This window comes from Carassius auratus, unplaced genomic scaffold (genome assembly GCF_003368295.1).
Source record: "Carassius auratus strain Wakin unplaced genomic scaffold, ASM336829v1 scaf_tig00214145, whole genome shotgun sequence".
Taxonomy (NCBI): Eukaryota; Metazoa; Chordata; class Actinopteri; order Cypriniformes; family Cyprinidae; genus Carassius; species Carassius auratus.
In genome coordinates, this window is record NW_020527536.1 from 397,790 (window position 1) to 406,934 (window position 9,145).

Below are 9,145 nucleotides of genomic sequence, written 5' to 3' on the forward strand. Positions count from 1 at the left end.
TCATTCAATAATGGTTTTGCTTGAGTGTTAGGCAGCTGTCCACACGTATACTTGATGACTGAAACTGTGGACATAGACCTGTGTATTTTTGACAGTAATAAAGACCTTATTGTAGAACAGTCCAAGCCTAATAGTAGGGCAATGGAGAGCCTGTTCACAGTTGGGATGGTCTAAATGAATTTAATTTTGACACTGAATGTGCCTTTAGGCAATTTCTGTATGTGTGTTGTGGTTTTATTTGTATGGCAATCTGTTTGCCTTAAAAATGTGCTATGTATTTAAATATCATAATAATGTGTGTGTGTGTGTGTGTATTGTACATTTCAGAATGACAAAGCCAAAATTCAGGCCTTGCCCTGCTTGCCATGTCAAGAACCAGGCCAGTAGGAAGTGCTGCAATGCCTGCTACGCAAGCCTCAGCAATTTTAATAAGATGGAGGCCCTCAAAGACAGGCTGGATAATGAGTGGGGGCAGGGGGTCTGGAAAAACCGCAATGCAGCAAGAGTGGTTTCTTCTGCCCAAGTTGCAGTAAGTTAAAATACTTATGCTTCATGTATTGGATAGATGTCAATATGAATCTCAAAGCACATTAACATCAATACTATCCTACTGTCAGCTATCAACATTATCGTTTCTTACTTCTGAACAATCCGGTGTAAATCAACCCATATTTCTGTTTCTTGAGTGCTGTCGAAGAATAAGTATGAAGAAAATTGACATTGACCGAACTTGCGAAGTGGCAGCTGACTTTAACTGAAAAGAGCATAGAAAAATTGATACTTTCCTTGGCCTCATTACTTAGCGTTAGCTGCCATTTTGCTATTCGGTTTTTGTTGTATCAAATTTTCTTGTTCCTCTACCTATAATAGCACTCACTGATTTCGAGGAACAGGGATATGGGTTGATTTACACAGGAGTTTTCCTTTAAGTTTGGTCAGAGATGCTGTCATGTTGTGACTGAACATACAATTTTATAAAAGTTTCCTTTCACTGACATGTTTATGCGTGCATCCCACAGACCTCGACTTAATCTAAAGCTGCCACACATACCATTAACATGATGACATTTGGATGGATGTAAACTGCGTCCAGAATCACTCATGTTCCCTCAATTTGCTTATCAGCGCACCAATACATGTATCATAGACTGCGTTTACATGTGCACAAATAATGTGATTATTTCCAATAATCAAAATAAGGACTTAATCGCATTATGATGTTTACATGTCAAGAGCAAAGCACTTCACTCCCATTTACATGCAATTTCCGTATTCTTATTATTCACTTAAGAATTGTGATAAATTTTTTAGTGCTGTACTCACATACCCCACTATTCTTGATAAATTCTGGACTCAGCAAGAGTGCAGGTGCGTTACTATCCGCTGTTTTAATTTATTTTACATCTAATGCAAAACACTTCCCCGCCATTGTTTCTGATATGCGTATAATTAACAGGTGCGAGTCGCGTCATTCATGTACATCACGCACGCATGCGCACTTTGGTCAAAGCGGCAATACTGTGATTAAGGTGTTTACATGCCTGTATATTGTGAATAAAATCGGCATACGCCACCTATGTTAATGCAATTATTCTTGCTGCGATTATGAGCTTACTCACATTATTTAGATCGAAGTATTGCGTTTACATGAGGTAAAGCTTAATCGCAATATTGTCAAAATCTCACTATATTCGCATTAAGAGGGTCCATGTAAACGCACTCACTGTCTATCCTATGCAGCTGGTGAGCTTTCTGATAGTGGTGACCAAAAGTTTTCTTGTAAATAAATGGTTTGCTCCAATGTCAGCCTACTTATTTTTTGTTTTTACTTCAACGATTTAATTTCTAGTAAAATTGCACTGCTAAGGACCATTTATAACTCTATTAAGGAACATCCAAAACTAGAGATAATATCTCTGTCTTGACACTGAGAAGCTGTGTAGAAAATCTTTTATTTTTTTCCAAAAAAAATTCTGCCTTTTTTGTCTTTAATCAGATAGGATAGTTGAGAGTGACAGGAAGTGAGTGGAAGAGAGAATTGGGGTGCGATCTTGAAATGACCACTGGTCAGGACTTGAACTCAGGTCACCACGGTACGGTGATGGTACTCCAGCCAGTTGTATGATGGCCAGGGCCTAGGACTACCTTTCTTAAGTCGTGGCCTAATGGTTAGAGAGTCGGACTCGTAACCCAAAGGTCGCGGGTTACTTTCCACTTTCCACTTAACAGAGCATTCGAAAAGAGAAAGACATTGGCATCAATGTTGACAAAATCTTATCCAGTTTCTGATTAAATTTCTGTTCCCACTCACAACCTGGTAAAATGTTAAATGGAATGCATTTTTATAGCTTTTTTTCCACTCCTCCGAGCATCACCCACACACTAATACACCGCGTACACTGCACACTGGGAGCAGTTGGAGGTTCAGTTTTTTTGGGTTACACTTCGATGGAGGCAGGCGGAGCTGGACTCGAACCTGCAACCCTTCGGTTGCCAAACTGCAACAATAGAGAAAAGCCCCTTTAGCAACTATGATCCTTGCACAACAAGAGCATCTGATTGTCAATTCTGATTGGGGCCACATCCAAATCTTGTTCTAAATCAGATATTGCTCTGTTTATTTTGCAATGCAACTTTTATTTTAACAGTCACGTCATATCTCATTGCCAGCATGTTGATGGTTTATCAGCTTACAACCATTTTGTTTCACTCTTTAATCTACACTTTTTTTTCTATGACAGGGAAGTGGGTCCGCTTACGAATGTCATCAGATCACATTAACACTTGTGAACTGCTCCTCTAAGTATTTATAAACTCGGGTCCCTAATTACCAGTTACCAGTCATTGAGTGACACTTTGTGAATAATAATTTTATACAAATGTGATGTCACCTCGACAAAAAGTGATGTTGATGTGAATTGTGTATTGTGAATTGTGTTTTGATATTAATGCAATGTGAATTTTCTAAGTACTTTTGTTCATTTCAGGTGCAGAAACTTGCTGCTTTGGGCTAAATGCCCATTTTATTTATGGGCAGAAAAAAAAAAAATTGGTGATCGCGGATATATGTGCTGGAATGCCACTAACTGAGGGCACATGACCTTTTGTTGATGCCATGAAGAAGGCTTATGAGTATTTACTTATAAAGCAAGGTTAGGGTTATGCAGAACTCATTACTATTTTAATTATATTTTAAAATCTGTATACAGATTAAAATGAATGTCAACTTGTTACCTCCTTAACGGGACCGCAGATGTCTCAGCCACAGACCCAGTATGACCATCAGATCCAAACCCAAACCCATCCTGAACAGCAGATCCAGACCCAGCCTGACCAGCAGGTCCAGACTCAGCCTGACCAGCAGATCGAGACCTAGCCTGACCAGCAGATCGAGACCTAGCCTGACCAGCAGATCGAGACCCAGCCTGACCAGCAGATCCAGACCCAGCCTGACCAGCAGGTCCAGACCCAGCCTGACCAGCAGATCGAGACCCAGCCTGACCAGCAGATCGAGACCCAGCCTGACCAGGAGATCGAGACCCAGCCTGACCAGCAGGTCCAGACCCAGCCTGACCAGCAGGTCCAGACTCAGCCTGACCAGCAGATCGAGACCCAGCCTGACCAGCAGATCGAGACCCAGCCTGACCAGCAGATCCAGACCCAGCCTGACCAGCAGGTCCAGACCCAGCCTGACCAGCAGGTCCAGACTCAGCCTGACCAGCAGATCGAGACCCAGCCTGACCAGGAGATCGAGACCCAGCCTGACCAGCAGATAAAGATGTCTTTGGATTTCCTCACTGATTTTTGCGCTGGTGTCATATATCACTCTGCATTTTGCATTGAATTGACCTACACCAATGTTCCATTAGTGCGAAGATAGATTTATCAAACTCTTGCCTCTTTGCTATTGCCGTACCACAACTGTGTGGTTATCCAACCAACCTCTCTCTTACTTGTGCTATATTGTTTAAACATTTTACAATGGCCAGTGTGATCCACATCTGCCTTTCGCATATCTGTGAAAAAGAACACGCATACACACACATTATAAGAATTGGACCTGGGTTCCCAGACACACTGCACATTGATGGTGCTGGCACTGTAACCTGTTTTAACCCAGCACAAGTTCCGTGATTAATGTTGATTCCATATTCTGTGGAACCCTGCTTAGTATAAGTTATGGGTTCATATAAATACACAAGGCCTTAGATCAAATGCAGTACTTCTATTTATTGATTACCATTTGTTTGTCAACAAAACCTTTTTGCCTTTGTCGTCTCAGGATACCGAAAATGCAGTAGGCAAAAAGTGTGGCAATACGACATGATTGTTGACAAAAGAATGACAGAGTTGAGATGTAGAACCATATTTCTTATTCATGTCTCTGATACCCTCCTCATTGTACAATATTAATTTATAGCCTACCTACAGATGTTTAGCTCACGTCACCGACCAGTGCATATGGCCAAGCATGAATGTCATTATTGTCAGTATGGTTTTTTGAAATGGTAACAGTAACTACACAAATATAATTAAGTGTGTGTGTGTGTGTGTGTGTGTGTGTGTGTGTGTGTTTCTGCAGGATAAGGCTGAAGTAAAGGTGCGCTGGTTGCCTTGTTCTCAGTGGTAAGTATTGGCATATAGTATGTATCCATTCATACTTGACTGTAATGTTTCCTGTCAGCCCTTGGGTTTTTTTTTGTTTGTTTTTTTTTAGTGTTGTTTTAGGATGATAGAGTAGTATGTACAAACATTGGCCACAAACAGTGGCTGCAAACTGGCTACATACAGTCTTGGTTGAAAGTCTACCTTTGTAAAGCCTGTCCCCTGAACACTAACACAATGTAACAACAACATGATGCGTACTTGGGTAGCAATGTGCATTGTCCGTTGTGACATGACACAATGATGCATGTAATAACATGGGAGTCAATGAAAGCGATGCATGTTAAGGCTGCACTGAAAGTGCATGCATGATCTTGCATTCACGGCATACTTGCGTTGACTATAAATTGGCTTGTAAAGTCCGAATGAAATCAAAATTGACTGTATTTATTTTGGTTCGCAGATATTGCTATTTTTGTTGTGAACAATTCATCCTTAAGTCACTCCAAAAAAAAAAAAATTGTTGGCCTTTGTAATCTTGAATCCAAATCTGAGAACGCTCCTCTCCTCTAAAAAGATGGGCCCTCTCTGATGACGTCAGTTTTACGGCTTGGGCATGAGCCTGACATCCATAATCACTCCCTTCCAACTGTCAGTGTTCGTTTCTGAATGAAACGCCTACTTTACTACATCCAGTCAGTTTAAAGTAGAAAAAACAAGCCACACCCTGTATTTTCCTCATTCAATATTTTGTTTCTCTAGGAACTACATCAAAATATGGAAGTAAAATCAGTCTCAAACTTGCGCTCCCTGCTGACTTTAATGTTGACTGTATATTTGAAGTCCCTGTTAAGAAATTGCAAAGGGAATTACCAATTAAAAGAAATTAGAAACACAGACTTAGTGAAAATGTACAGTATAAGCTGTGAATGTTGTATTCATTGTGTACAGTTATTCTCCTGATCTAATGTGAGATGTGCAATACTTAATTACAGTGGCAAAACCTGGGAGGACACATGGGAGCCGGCCAGCCAGGTCCCTTCCTGAGCTTAGCACAGGATGACATACCCATCTTTTAATTATATTGACTGTTGTGTGCTGTGAATAAAACATTCATAACACTAATAACGCATCCATATTTTCTGGTGTCTTGATACATAGATGTGTATTTGTGTATTGTGCTGAAATAAGTGCAATGACATAAATGTTCCTAATAGTTTACTATTCTCTTCTTAAAAAGTTTACTTGATACATTGTGTGTTGTCCTGAAATATGTCCAGTTTAGCACATTTGACCTTGTGTGGCAGCAGAGATCCTTGGAAAGATACTATTTTGTGTATGCACATTCCTTAACCCCTTCAAACATGGATCCACTGAAATGGACAACACATGATGTTTTGTTTAAACCAATAAAATTTTGTTTTCATAATATGAGCAATGCCTGGTCACTGATTGGTCCTCGATCACAATGAGGATATGACTCCTAACTTAATCTGATTGAGCTACAGGCATCACAAAAAAGAGACATGACTAACCATCTAGACAGGAAGAGGAAGAAGTCCACATTTTACCTTTTATATAGTATGCAGATTTATGTTTATGATAGCCTCATCAACTTGCACCTATTACAAAATTATGAAATATATGTCAAATCATAATGAACTACACATTCAAATGTTAATGTTTTATGAACAATTTTGAATTACGATAATTTATTAAATTTATATTAATATGATTTAATTTATGTCATCAAAGTGACCATTGCCTGTCAATCAACATCAATATTGCGAATTTTTTTTGCACACTGAACAACAATTATTACTGTATTTGCATAATTGTAAGGGATAGGTGTAGACGTTAATAAAACACAATCTCAACAGGCAGAAAATTAAATTTGTTGTTAACCGAATCTATCTCTTCCGCCGAATAAAGGTAAGACATCTGGACAAGGACGTGTGACGCCGCTGCTCAGCTGGAATCTTATTGGCTGTGAATTTCTCTTGTCACCCGCAGGACTGTCTGTGGTTGGACTACCTTTTAATTCAAATTAAGCAGCGCATCATGTTACAAAAGCATGTTTTGCTGATATTATCACATTAGTAATATATTAAGTTAACAATGAAGTGTTTCTATGTTGAGAAAAATCACTCCTTTAGCGAGATCCTAACCCTAACCCTAAGCATAACTTCAATGAACTACAAATAACAGCGCCAGATTTTCCCGTTCTATAGATAGAATGACAGAGACTTATGGGTAATGTAGTTTAAAACTTTGTATTAATGAAATGAAAGAAATAATATCTCTAATGGAAAACTGGATATCTAAATATGTTCATTGTGTAAAACTCTATGATATGTTTGAGAAGCAGGCTGAAATTTGGTATTTTACAGTGAGCAATATATAAAATGCCTTTATACCACCTTTCCCTATATTTCTGAAAACTGTGCCCAACATTATTTAATCAACATAGCTTAAGTAGCAATCCTGCCGATTTTCTCTTTGATACGTTAGTTGGACTCTGATTTATAGCCATTTCAAATGTGCAGATTTTGGCTCTTCCAGGGGGTGCTACTCAGCCCCTGGGGGTAAAAGGGCAGTAAAACCTACATATATGTATTCCCTTCATCATGGGCAACAAACTGTTGAGTCATATTTACATCTGACAGTTTTCACAGCCCACCCTTTTCTATTGTTATGTCATGCCTCATATAGCTTTTTTTTTAGATAAAACAAAGACCTCTAGTGTGTTGACAACACAGAAAGATTACAAAGGTTACTTAAGGATCAAAGATGTTTTATTATCATTCCATAAAACAATGAATGAAAATGTAGAAATGAGACAAAATCAGAAAACAATGACCACAATAACACCATAACATAGAGAAAAAAAAAACAGATTACAATTAACACAAATAAGGACAATCTGTGACAGAAAATAAGAAAAATAAGTCAAGTATAAAAACTAAATCATTTTATCATTGAATTGATGGTTATAACAATAAGGGTAAATGTTCAATTTAGCACAGCTTTCAGATCCAAGCTATAGCAGAAATGTCATTAGTTTTTCTGCGCGACACACATCCTCTTTAAATGCTGGGTTTATGAGACCTCCAACCTCGATGATGTGGTTATACAGCTCCTGGACCAATGGCAACAAATATCTATCAACACAGCAAGAAATACCAATCACAGATGCAGGTTAGAGGTACTATATACTGGGCTTAAGAATTTTATTGAGAAGACTTATCTGTGCTAAAGGCCGTGTGAGTTCGACCATGAAGAAACTCATGTCAAAATGTATTTTTCTAGAAATCATTGATACTGGACTGAACAAAAGAATGTTATCTAAACTGATGTAAACACAGGTACGGAAATCGGATGTTGCACATTGAACTCTTCTTCTCTTTTTATTTCCAATCTTTTGTTATGACACAGCACCGCACTAAGCATTTTAAAGCTTGTCGTACTCTGATTCTGTATGTGACAAACTGAATTGTGAATTGCATTTCAACATAAAGAGTCCAGGTGCTACAATGATCTTCTTGCCATTGACAAGACACTTTAAAGCTGTTTATCTTACATCCTCGGTTTAATCTTCTGAAAGTTCAGAGTCACTATGGTATTCATCCGAATCACTTTCAAAGTTCACTTCTGTTCCAGTCAGAACTTGAATATAACAGTTCTTTGTGTGCTTCAGTATTTTGTTGATGGCTTGTGTGCTCTTCGTCATTAAGCTCTGCAGACCTTGGATTCCCTCTTTACTCAGGCCCCACATCTCACCTTATATACGGGGGAAAAAAAATATTACAGACTTTCAGAAACATACTGGTAAATATAATGCATGTCAAGTATAACTTCAAATACATACTTGATGTCCCACTGCAAAGCTGGGATGACATCTCCTTTAGAGTGTCTGCACGGGTGCAAAGAAATTTCCAGTGTTTTTTCATCTCAGCAATGAGAATCCTCTTCTCCTCCTCAAGTCTCCTTACTGCCATCACTGTGTCAAATGCCTTTCTCTTTGTCCTTAGATCTACAGAGTCTGGAATACATAAATCAGTTGATTTTAAGATTAGTATTTAAAGGTTTTCTTTGATTATCTGGGTGAACATTGCTAAAAAAAAATTGTGCTACTTTGAGACGTATTTCACATCGTCAATGGACTTGTGTACATACCACCATGTGGAAGCTGCCATGGCCAAAGGGTGTCGTCTGAAAGAATGGTGTCCAAGTCCAGGTTTTCTGCATTAGGGACCATGGTATTATATTGATCCACCACAGAATTTAAACATTTCTTTTCCTCCCTGATCTTTTGGCGTATCCGGGCACGACCTGTGCAGCCATCATTGTCTTTATAAAGACGTTGGGACCTCCTTTTAATACTGGTGACCAGCTCCTCAATTCGTCTGGCCACAACAGCAACATCAGCATCATTTGGGGATGTTGTTGCTGAGCAGAATAGAAGTAGGAAAAATGCTTCTTAATTCCATGAAATAGTATAATTTCTGGCCAGTGGGCCCAAACAACCTTTTCTGTAACT

The 9,145-nt window shown here is 38.8% G+C and overlaps 1 long non-coding RNA gene across 1 annotated transcript; it reads left to right on the plus strand.

The window, feature by feature from the left end:
* The first annotated feature begins 304 nt into the window (after positions 1 to 304).
* On the plus strand, positions 305 to 4,349 carry LOC113091232 (uncharacterized). The gene is made up of 3 exons (XR_003287311.1): positions 305 to 529; positions 2,988 to 3,152; positions 3,254 to 4,349. It is a non-coding gene; the product is annotated as an uncharacterized LOC113091232 (long non-coding RNA).
* Positions 4,350 to 9,145: the final 4,796 nt, after the last annotated feature.